Genomic DNA, 12,045 nt, shown 5'->3' with positions numbered 1-12,045 from the left:
ACAGCAATTACTTGCAAAGTCAATATTTGCCTAGAAAATGAACTTTATCCCCCAAAACACATTTCAACATCATTGCAGCCCTGCCTTAAAAGGACCAGCTAACATCGTTTCAGTGATTGCTCCATTAACACAGGTGTGGGTGTTGATGAGGACAGGGCTGGAGATCAATCTGTCATGATTAAGTAAGAATGACACCACTGGACACTTAAAAAGGAGGCTGGTGCTTGGCATCATTGTTTCTCTTCTGTTAACCATGGTTATCTCTAAAGAAACACGTGCAGTCATCATTGCACTGCACAAAAATGGCCTAACAGGGAAGAGTATCGCAGCTAGAAAGATTGCACCTCAGTCAACAATCTATTGCATCATCAAGAACTTCAAGGAGAGAGGTTCCATTGTAGGCAAAAAGTCTCCAGGGCGCCCAAGAAAGACCAGGACCAAGTGTTTCAGCTGCGGGATCGGGCTACCAGCAGTGTAGAGCTTGCTAAGGAATGGCAGCAGGCAGGTGTGAGTGCATCTGCACACACTGTGAGGCGGAGACTCTTGGAGCAAGGCCTGGTCTCAAGGAGGGCAGCAAAGAAGCCACTTCTCTCCAGAAAAAACATCAGGGACAGACTGATATTCTGCAAAAGGTACAGGGAGTGGACTGCTGAGGACTGGGGTAAAGTCATTTACTTTGATGAATCCCCTTTTTGATTGTTTGGGACATCTGGAAAACAGCTTATTCGGAGAAGACGAAGTGAGTGCTACCACCAGTCTTGTCTCATGCCAACTGTAAAGCATCCTGAAACCATTCATGTGTGGGGTTGCTTCTCAGCCAAGGGAATCGGCTCTCTCACAGTCTTGCCTAAAAACACAGCCATGAATAAAGAATGGTACCAGAATGTCCTACAAGATCAACTTCTCCCAACCGTCCAAGAGCAGTTTGGCGATCAACATTGCCTTTTCCAGCATGATGGAGCACCTTGCCATAAAGCAAAGGTGATAACTAAATGGCTCAGGGAACAAAACATAGAGATTTTGGGTCCATGGCCTGGAAACTCCCCAGATCTTAATCCCATTGAGAACTTGTGGTCAATCATCAAGAGACGGGTTGACAAACAAAAACCTACAAATTCTGACAAAATGCAAGCATTGATTGTGCAAGAATGGACTGCTATCAGTCAGGATTTGGTCCAGAAGTTGATTGAGAGCATGCCAGGGAGAATTGCAGAGGTCCTGAAGAAGAAGGGTCAACACTGCAAATATTGACTTGCTGCATTAACTCATTCTATTCTCATTTTATTAGACCAGATATGAATAATGATATAAAACAGGCACCACCCAAAATCAAAAGGGTAATGCAAAAGTGTAAAGGAAAATAAGTTTCCAAAAAATACTTTCCCGTAATAATCATGCACTAGTTTTTCATACTTTCCAATGCATATGTTCATAATGGACTTTTTATTAGTTTAGAAACACTGGTACATCTACATAAGTGTGTAAGATAGGACAATAGCAATGGCAACTCCACTAGGAAAGGGACTGATATCAGCTGATGAATTTTCTTAAATGTGCTGAAATATATATAGTATGTATATTACACATGTATACACAGAATCTGTATATATATGTATATAGTGTCCCTCTTCATGAAAAATATAGACATTAGTGTAACATATATATATTACATACATCTTTAATGGCTCTAGGAGGGGGAGGGTTGTGGTATACTTGTAAAAGTGCAAGAAAACATTGCATGTAGCAACGTATTGCTTAAAATTATATAAGATAACACTGTTAATGATTCACCTTAAAATAGCACGAACATGGTACTTAATAATCTCATACTGCTCATATTATCTCATACTGTATATACTAAGTATACACATAATTAGATCAAATAAGTTGGTAAATATGGTTAGTAGAGCATGGGATACATGTATATATCATAATCAGCAGTAGGTGGAAAATGACTATACTATTAATATATTAATACAGTATGATATAAATTGCCATTAAATCATACAAACACAATGCTAACCGGGACCAAACCAAAGATAAATATATCCTGTGTTATATCATCTAGTAATAAAATAATAGCTGTACATGGTCTTACTATTTTGAAGATTTCTTGTTTTCGGTTTGATGACCTTGCCATCTCGAAGATCTGGGAATAGGATGATAATAATGATTACTGGTCTCAGCGGTACTTTGTCTGTATCCTCTGCTTGTTTTTTGTTCATTGCATTGATCTTGCATTTCGCCTTGTCTCTAGTGATGTTGTACACTTTGCTGCTCCTCCTACAATGTGCATGCATTTAGCACTGGAAAGCAAATTGATTGCCAGCAAGATGGTTTAAAAGCACAAGAGCCTGACTCAGATTAAATAATGTGGCTGTTCCATTTACGTAAAAGGAAAAATATACTAAATTACCACTAAGGATTCTGTTCCCTGCAGCTATTTTATGATACATTGTTAGAAACCAAAGGGCCTTAATGGATCTCGAAATAAATGAAAAAGGACAGTAATAACGATGAGGACAATGAAGATGATGGTTATGAAAATAAATTAGAATTGATCAATTAAAATACAAGTTTGTGAATTACTGCTTTTACAATGATCGCTAGAGAAGCTATGTAAAGAATTCTAAAGATTAAATAAAAAGATCTAAATTAAAAGTGAATTTTGTAGACAAACAATTTGTTGGTCATATAGAGATAGAATATAAGAAGCTAAATTCTTTATATGTTTATGAGATTTGGAGGAGGATTCCTGAGTAAAAGGCAGAGAAAATCCTGACAGGTGCTTTAGAAGAGACACTGAGAGTCTTAACTGCCCCGCGCACGCACACACATACACACACACACACACACACACACATACACATACACAGACACACAGTGATGGAAGGCCTTTTTTGAACACACACTAAAGTAAAAAAAATAACTTTCTAAATAATCTACATTAAGGGTATGTTCACACAGCGGAAAAGGAAGATAAATTCTGTGGCGGCTTTCCGCTACTGTTTAGGTCCAGATTAAAGGGGCTCTATCAGCAAAATTATGCTGCTAGAGCCCCACATATGCGTGAATAGCCTTTAAAAAGGCTATTCAGGCACCGTAAAAGTTATATTAAACTACCCCCCCCCCCCGTTTTAAAATAATAACCTAAAAAAGAATGTGCTCTACTTACCGAACGTGCACACTGGGCGGGGATTCAGGGTGTGTCTTCTTCTTCATCCACGCCTCTTCTTCCTCCGACGTCCTCCGGTCCCGTCCTCCTCTGGCGCTCGCGAGCAGACATTGATATAAAAAAAATGGCCTGGGCGCATGCGCAGTAGCAGTAGTAGAAGCCGCATGCTACTGCGCATGCGCCTAGGCTATTTTTTTTATATCAGTGTCCGTTTGCGAGCGCCGGAGGACAGCGCCGCACCTCCCATGAGGCGACCTGAAGCGAGCGCTTCAGGCGGCGCTATGCCAGGGCCTCAGGGAGGGCGGCATTTTTGCTAACCTAAGCCAGTCCAGGACAAGCTGTCCTGGACTGGCTTAGCACGGAGCGGTGGTTTGGGGAGGCCACTGGAGCAGCGCTGCTCCAGCAGCCTCCCCGCACGCTCAGGCAGAGCGCAGGCAGTCTCTGGGCCTGCTCTCTGCTGCGAACGCCGCTAGCACCGCCCCCTCCGCTAAGCCCTGCCCCCGCTCCGCCCCCTCCCCGGCGGGGGGGCGGCTTTCTGCAGGTTCACCCCTGCCGGAGGAGGACGGGACCCGAAGACATCGGAGGAAGAAGAAGCGTGGACGAAGATGAAGACACACCCTGAATGCCCGCCCAGCGTGCACGATCTGTAAGTAGAGCACATTGTTTTTTAGGTTATTATTTTAAAACGGGGTGGGGGGTAGTGTAATATAACATTCACGGTGCCTGGACAGCCTTTTTAAAGGCTATTCACGCATATGTGGGGCTCTATCAGCATGATTTTGCTGATAGAGCCCCTTTAATGGGTCTAATCATCAGGGAGTCTCAAGTCACGGAATCTTCAACAAGATTTAGCAGTGAAGTACCTTCTAATTTGTTGCTGTAGAGTCTGTGGAACTCCTCCATGTAACTCTTGGTGTTATTATTTTGACTTTGTCAGCTCTAGCCTACTGTTCTCCCAGTGCTGGAGATTCTTGTAGGGAGAGGAAAAAAGTGGTACATGTCAGATCAGAGTATAGAAAGGTCATACCTTCCAACTTTCATAGGACCGATAAAGGGACAAAACTTGCATATTTGCATATGCCTCTCACCTCATTCTAGCCACCTTTGGCCGCGGCTAATCCCACTGAGTTCGATATGCCTCCAAACAATATAAAGCCTCTTTAGTGGCTCAGTCAGAGTTTAATGCCCCTTATAACCGTATACAGTATAAGGTTCCCTTTGTAGACTTCACATGGTATAACATCACCCCAGTGACCATCAAACAGTATAATACCCTCCTTGTGGTCCCCACACATTATAATTCTCCTTCATCTCATGACCCCCATGCTATGTAATCTCTCTTAATGTGACCTCCTATATGTATAATACTCTCTTATTGTGGCCCCCACACTGTACAATACCCCCCTTATTGTGCCCCGACACTACAGCCCCGTTATTGTGGTTCCTACACTATAATGCCCCCTTCTAGTGGTCCCCACACTGTGTAATCCTCCGTATGCAAATGAGTTTAAGTTAGAACTTACCACCCAACACAACAGTACAGTAGGACAGCACCAAATATGACTGTACCTTTGAATTGAGGATGGTAGAGAGGTACAATACTGTGCAAAAGTTTTAGGCGGAGGGGAGGGGGATGCTACACAGTATGAATGTTTTCAATAATAGAAGAGTTAATAGCTTATTTTGTCAATTCGTAAAATTATAAGTGAATGAACAAACGAGAAATCTAAATCATATTGTTTGGTGTGACTATACTTTGCTTTCAAAGCAACATCAATCCTTCTAGGTACTTAGCATGGAGGTTCTTCATTACATAGTTGTACAGGTAATTGTTCCATACGGTAATTGTTCCAATTGCTATGTACCAGGATTAAGGAAGAACATAGAATAAGCAACGTTAACAATATAACTATAAAATATTAGGAAAGAAGATAAACATACCTCAACTGGTCTTAAGAAAGCCACTGGTAAAAATAAATAATGGTCCCACCATAATATGTATTACAAAAGAAAGTACCATACAGACATCCAAATACTGTATAATCCTAGAATCCTAGTAACATCTTAGAGGGGAAAATGGTTCTTCATATATTTATAACTGGCAGTACATTGTATCTATGAAAAGGGAACCTAGTAATGCACAACATGAGTAAAGCCATAGTAATACATACATTCTTAATGGGCGGTACATAATATCTGGCCATTATTATGGCTATACTCATATTAATTATGAATGGCACATTATACAAAATACAGAACAACAGTATAAAATGCAATTTTTTTTTTGCAGGAAGCTACTTGTGGCAGAATCACCAGGGCTTATGGTGCCAAATATGTAACATACCAAGGTACCAGTGTATAGATGTATATAGCAGCTCTATGTAGGGCACTGCAGACAATATATGTGAAATAAGCACAGGAAACATTTTGTGGCTTACATGTGACATCTCTCTTCACATTTCCTGCCTGCATTTGGACTGGGCTGTCATGACCACTTCTTCCAGCTGTCCAAATCGAAAGGAACAGTGGTACTGCACACTCTATTTGTAGTGTGGTGCTAGCAGTAATAGGGTCCTCCGACCCGAACAGTCAGTAAAGGTAGATGCTGCTGCACACACTGATATTTAAGGAAATGTGATCATTTATTCAAAGGGCAAATGATTATTACAGTGATTACGCCATGAACATAAAGTAAATCAGCATATATGAACAAAGTGAGAACTAGATCAAGGTATATGACGTTTCGGTCCTGCGACCTTCATCAGAAATGATCTAGAAACAAACATAAAGCAAAATCAAAAATCACAATATGTAATACACAATATAATGTCATGGCTGTGACATAATGAAATAGCAAAAGAAAGTCATAGAACATACAAAAAGCACCCATACACATCAACTAAAGAAAGTTGTGAAATAAGGAAACCTAAGTCGTCAATAAGATATGCAAATAGGTAACATGGATGTTAGAAGTATATGAGAGATAGTAGATTAACCACTTCCGGACCGCCCATAGACTATATACGTCCGGATAGTGGTTGCGTAGTTCTGACAGGACGTACCGGTACCGTCCAGTCAGAACACAGCAGCTGCACGGAGATCGTGCAACTACTGAAGCTGGGATCCGGCTGTAACTTCAGCCAGAGCTCCCATAGAGATGGCAGGGAAGATTTATTACCTTCCCTGCCTTATTACCTCCCCTGCCTCGTGCAGCGCAGTGACCCCTTCTTGGTTTATGTTGCGGCCTTGCAATGTAACTACAGCCTCCTCTTATACACTTGTATAGGACATGGCTGCAATTACATCATACGGTCACCACAATAAGTGTGCGATATAAACAGTGAAGGGGTTACCGTGTCTGCAACTTTTCGTTCCAAAAATACTGAGCAGTGCATTGCAGTGTAGTGAAAGTTGAAATCACGACATTAGGTTGCAATGCAACTTGAATCACATTAGTGAATGTCTCAAGATGACATAGTGACAGTTTCTAAATAGTTTACAGCAGATAGAGGGGTGGATAGGCCAAAATGCTTCAGATTTCACCCAAGGTATTGTAATGGCTGAAAACTGAGGCTACATGTTATACTCTAAGAATAATACACACAGCTAAAGGACCATTGTGATGTGACCCCACAGCATCATAATACAAAAGTGATGTAGACAGTGATGTGCAGAGCAAGGAAATGCATTAGTTATTCCAGTACCTCACAGTTACCAAAAGATCAAAGACATTACCCTCTGAGTCATTTTTGGGATATCAAAAGGAAATGCATGTATACTGCATTCTCCATTAAGTTCTATAACTTGCTAATGGAGAGACACAGATGCTTGGCCATCTCTGGACTCAGTCACCATAAAACAGGGGAGTGTGGGACTGCTGTTCTTGATATAGATGTGGACCCAAGACACTTATTTTATATTTATGGCATGTCCTGCCATAAATCTCCTACATGGGAATACCATCTTAAGATTCACCAAAAAAATTGGAACATGACACCTATTCCCTTAAATCTTGGTGAATTACGGTTTAAAGATCAAGAGGCCTAAACTGTTTCCAGAGTGTTACCTTTATAGTCAAAATCAGCAATTGACATTTATGACAAAGAAAATTGCATGTTGTGCAAACATCCCCTACAGCGGGTACGGAAAGTATTCAGACCCCTTTATATTTTTCACTCTTTGTTCAGACCCTGTGCTCAGTATTGAGTATTTGCACCCTTTTGAGTTAGTACAGGCATGAGTCTTCTTGGGAATGATACAAGTTTTTCATAACTGGATTTGGGGATCCTATGCCATTCTTCCTTGCAGATCCTCTTCAGTCCTGTCAGGTTGGATGGTGAACGTTGGTGGACAGCCATTTTCAGGTCTCTACAGAGATGCTCAATTGGGTTGAGGTCAGGGCTCTGGCCGGGCCAGTCAAGAATGGTCACAGAGTTATTATTTTAGCTGTGTGCTTAGGGTCATTGTCTTGTTGGAAGGTGAACCTTCGGCTCAGTATGAGGTCCACAGCACTCTGGAAGAGGTTTTCTTCCATGATATCTCTGTACTTGGCTGCATTCATCTTTCCTTCAATTGCAACCATTCGTCCTGTTCCTGCAACTGAAAAACACCCCCATAGCATGATGCCGCCACCACCATGTTTCACTGTTGGGATTGTATTGAGCAGGTGATGAGCGGTGCCTGGCTTTCTCCATACATACCACTTACAATTATCGCCAAAAAGTTCAATCTTTGTCTCATCAGACCAGAAAATCTTATTTCTCATAGTCTGGGAGTCCTTCATGTGTTTTTTGGCATACTCTATGCATGCTTTCATATGACTTACAACAGTTCTGGTCTTCCCAAACCTCTTCCATTTAAGGATTATGGAGGCCACTGTACTCTTAGGAACCTTGAGTGCTACAGAAATTATTTTGTAACCTTGGCCAGATCTGTGCCTTGCCACAATTCTGTCTCTGAGCTCCTTGGGCAGTTCCTTTGACCTCATGATTCTCATTTGCTCTGACATGCACTGTTTGCTGTGAGGTCTTATATAGTCAGATGTGTGTCTTTCCTAATCAGGTCCAATCAGTTTAATTAAACACAGCTGGAGTCCAATGAAGGAGTAGAACCATCTCAAGGAGGATCAGAAGGAAATGGACAGCATGTGAGTTAAATATGAGTGTCACAGCAAAGGGTCTGAATAATTATGACCATGTGATATTTCAGTTTTTCTGTTTTAATAAATTTGCAAAAATATCTATATTTTTGTTTTTTTTTCTGTCAAGATGGGATGCTGAGTGTCCATTAATAAGAAATAAAATGAACTTTTTTGCTTTTAGCAAATGGCTGCAATGAAACAAAGAATCAAAAATTTAAAGCGGTCTGAATACTTTCCGTACCCATTGTATTTGCTAGTTTGTGCGTAGCATAATATAAAGTCTTTCTAATGTAGGATTGCAAGTGCAGCGCATAAACTTTGATGGGCTTTTCATTTTAAAGTAATAAATTGCGACTATGACACATAAAGATTTAAAGGAAATTGTCAGGTAGTTTTTCCACCCTAAACAGGCCCCAGCTTGTGCAGCATAAAGTATTGACCTAAGCGATGGTCCCCCTCACTAAGCTTTCTGATGCTGGAAAGTCAGACTATAAGCTCATAAAACCTTAGACCAACATATGCTAATTTTTCTTAACGAATCAGAGGGGTGGGTACAGCTTCATCTAGTCATGCAGCCATTGCCGTAAATCACATCCTGTGAGGCTGGTAGTTAAGCAGGGTATCATCAATGAGGTGTGATTTAGTGTGATGACTACATAACTAGATCAAGCTGCTCCCCACCTCTGTGACTAATTAAGGTAAATTTGCATATGCCAATCTAAGGTCTTAAAGCGTATAAGTTGACTTTTCAGCATCAGAAAGCTTAGTGAGGGGAACCATAACAAAGTTACTGAACAGTTAGTACATGAGCAATGGACGAGTTAAATATGTGTGTTGGGGGGAGATATATTAAAGGGAATATACCACCATTAAATCTACTTTTATTTTTATTTTATTTTTTTATGTAGATTGTGAGCCCCACATAGAGCTCACAATGTACATTTTTTCCCTATCAGTATGTTTTTCTTGGAATATGGGATGGAAATCCATGCAAACATGGGGAGAACATACAAACTCCTTGCAGATGGTTTTATGCCCTTGGTGGGATTTGAGCACCAGGACTCCAGCGCTGCAAGACTGCAGTGCTAACCACTGAGCCACCGTGTGGCCCCGTTCATTAAATCTACTTTTAAACCACTTCTAGTGTATGTAGTTATAGGGCTAGATAGTGCTAAACATACTTTTCTTGTGTCAAAGTCTTGCTGCTGAGAATTTCAGTTCAATTTGCAAATGAGCTGTTTGGTGCAGTCAGGATGGAGCCACATCTGCTGGAGCACCTGTTTTCTTTCGGGGTTGCTGTAAACCCCTGTGCATGGGACATATTCAGCATTTCTGTTTTGAGGGATTGACACTGAGTAGTGACTGCAGAAGAAAATGAATGGTCCAGCAGGTGTGGTGGTAGACATTAGAGATGAGCGAATATACTCGATCGAATACATAGCTCCCGGTGGCAGGGAATGTGGGAGGGGCAGTAAAAATTTGGAAGTGTTTTTGCATCGGGAGCTTTGCGGCGCAGGTATTCGATCGAGTATATTCGCTCATCTCTAGTAGACATCATTTAAACTCTAGTTTATCAAAATTTTCTGGTGCTGTGACCAATTTTTTCATCTTTTTGACGATTCAAGTGCTGGCACTGATCTTCACCATTAACCTCTTCAATTGTGGGCACCAAAGAAATGCAATAGGTGTCTATATCTTATATGGATATCACAAAGTCAGTGCGCTCATCATGGCCTGAGCGCCAAAATACAGTTCCCAGTTTCCATCTGATACTTTGTTCCTGTGGGCTCTGCCTCAATACACTTCCCTGTTATTGTGTCTGGTACTACCTATGTCTGGATGTCCTTATGCTATAAAGTTTGTACCTCTCTGACTATCCTTCTGTCTTGATTAGAGATGAGCGAACAGTGTTCTATCGAACACATGTTCGATCGGATATCAGGGTGTTCGCCATGTTCGAATCGAATCGAACACCGCGTGGTAAAGTGCGCCAAAATTCGATTCCCCTCCCACCTTCCCTGGCGCCTTTTTTGCACCAATAACAGCGCAGGGGAGGTGGGACAGGAACTACGACACTGGGGGCATTGAAAAAAATTGGAAAAAGTCATTGGCTGCCGAAATCAGGTGACCTCCATTTTAGACGAATAGTGGATTTCAAATCCGGGTCATATGAGAATGTGAACTTTGTGACTATGAGACAGGGATAGCTGTACAGGCAGGGATAGCTAGGGATAACCTTTATTTAGGGGGGAATGTTATTAAAAATAACTTTTTGGGGCTCTATCGGGTGTGTAATTGTGATTTTTGTGAGATAAACTTTTTCCCATAGGGATGCATTGGCCAGCGCTGATTGGCCGAATTCCGTACTCTGGCCAATCAGTGCTGGCCAATGCATTCTATTAGCTTGATGAAGCAGAGTGTGCACAAGGGTTCAAGCGCACCCTCGGCTCTGATGTAGCAGAGCTGAGGCTGCACAAGGGTTCAAGCGCACCCTCGGCTCTGATGTAGGAGAGCCGAGGGTGCACTTGAACCCTTGTGCACCCTCGGCTCTGCTACATCAGAGCCGAGGGTGCGCTTGAACCCTTGTGCACACTCTGCTTCATCAAGCTAATAGAATGCATTGGCCAGCGCTGATTGGCCAATGCATTCTATTAGCCCGATGAAGTAGAGCTGAATGTGTGTGCTAAGCACACACATTCAGCTCTACTTCATCGGGCTAATAGAATGCATTGGCCAGCGCTGATTGGCCAGAGTACGGAATTCGGCCAATCAGCGCTGGCTCTGCTGGAGGAGGCGGAGTCTAAGATCGCTCCACACCAGTCTCCATTCAGGTCCGACCTTAGACTCCGCCTCCTCCAGCAGAGCCAGCGCTGATTGGCCGAATTCCGTACTCTGGCCAATCAGCACTGGCTAATGCATTGTATTGGCGTGATGAAGCAGTGCTGAATGTGTGTGCTTAGCACACACATTCAGCTCTACTTCATCGGGCTAATAGAATGCATTGGCCAGCGCTGATTGGCCAGAGTATGGAATTCGGCCAATCAGCGCTGGCTCTGCTGGAGGAGGCGGAGTCTAAGATCGCTCCACACCAGTCTCCATTCAGGTCCGACCTTAGACTCCGCCTCCTCCAGCAGAGCCAGCGCTGATTGGCCGAATTCCGTACTCTGGCCAATCAGCACTGGCTAATGCATTGTATTGGCGTGATGAAGCAGTGCTGAATGTGTGTGCTTAGCACACACATTCAGCTCTACTTCATCGGGCTAATAGAATGCATTGGCCAGCGCTGATTGGCCAGAGTACGGAATTCGGCCAATCAGCGCTGGCTCTGCTGGAGGAGGCGGAGTCTAAGATCGCTCCACACCAGTCTCCATTCAGGTCCGACCTTAGACTCCACCTCCTCCAGCAGAGCCAGCGCTGATTGGCCGAATTCCGTACTCTGGCCAATCAGCACTGGCTAATGCATTGTATTGGCGTGATGAAGCAGTGCTGAATGTGTGTGCTTAACACACACATTCAGCTCTACTTCATCGGGCTAATAGAATGCATTGGCCAATCAGCGCTGGCCAATGCATTCTATTAGCGTGAACTGAGTTTGCACAGGGGTTCTAGTGCACCCTCGGCTCTGCTACATCAGATTGCTACATCTGATGTAGCAGTGCCGAGTGTGCATCAGATGTGTAGTTGAGCAAAACTGACTCAGCACTGCTAAGTCTCTGCATTCGCATAGGAA

The 12,045-nt window shown here is 42.7% G+C and overlaps 1 protein-coding gene across 1 annotated transcript in view; it reads right to left on the bottom strand.

Moving 5' to 3' along the window:
- Positions 1-12,045, bottom strand: part of TRAPPC3L (trafficking protein particle complex subunit 3L) — a 63,602-nt gene that overhangs the window by 50,868 nt on the left and 689 nt on the right. The window lies entirely within an intron of this gene.

This window comes from Leptodactylus fuscus, chromosome 3, assembly GCF_031893055.1.
Source record: "Leptodactylus fuscus isolate aLepFus1 chromosome 3, aLepFus1.hap2, whole genome shotgun sequence".
Classification (NCBI taxonomy): domain Eukaryota; kingdom Metazoa; phylum Chordata; class Amphibia; order Anura; family Leptodactylidae; genus Leptodactylus; species Leptodactylus fuscus.
This window is presented reverse-complemented; position numbering and strand designations above follow the sequence as displayed.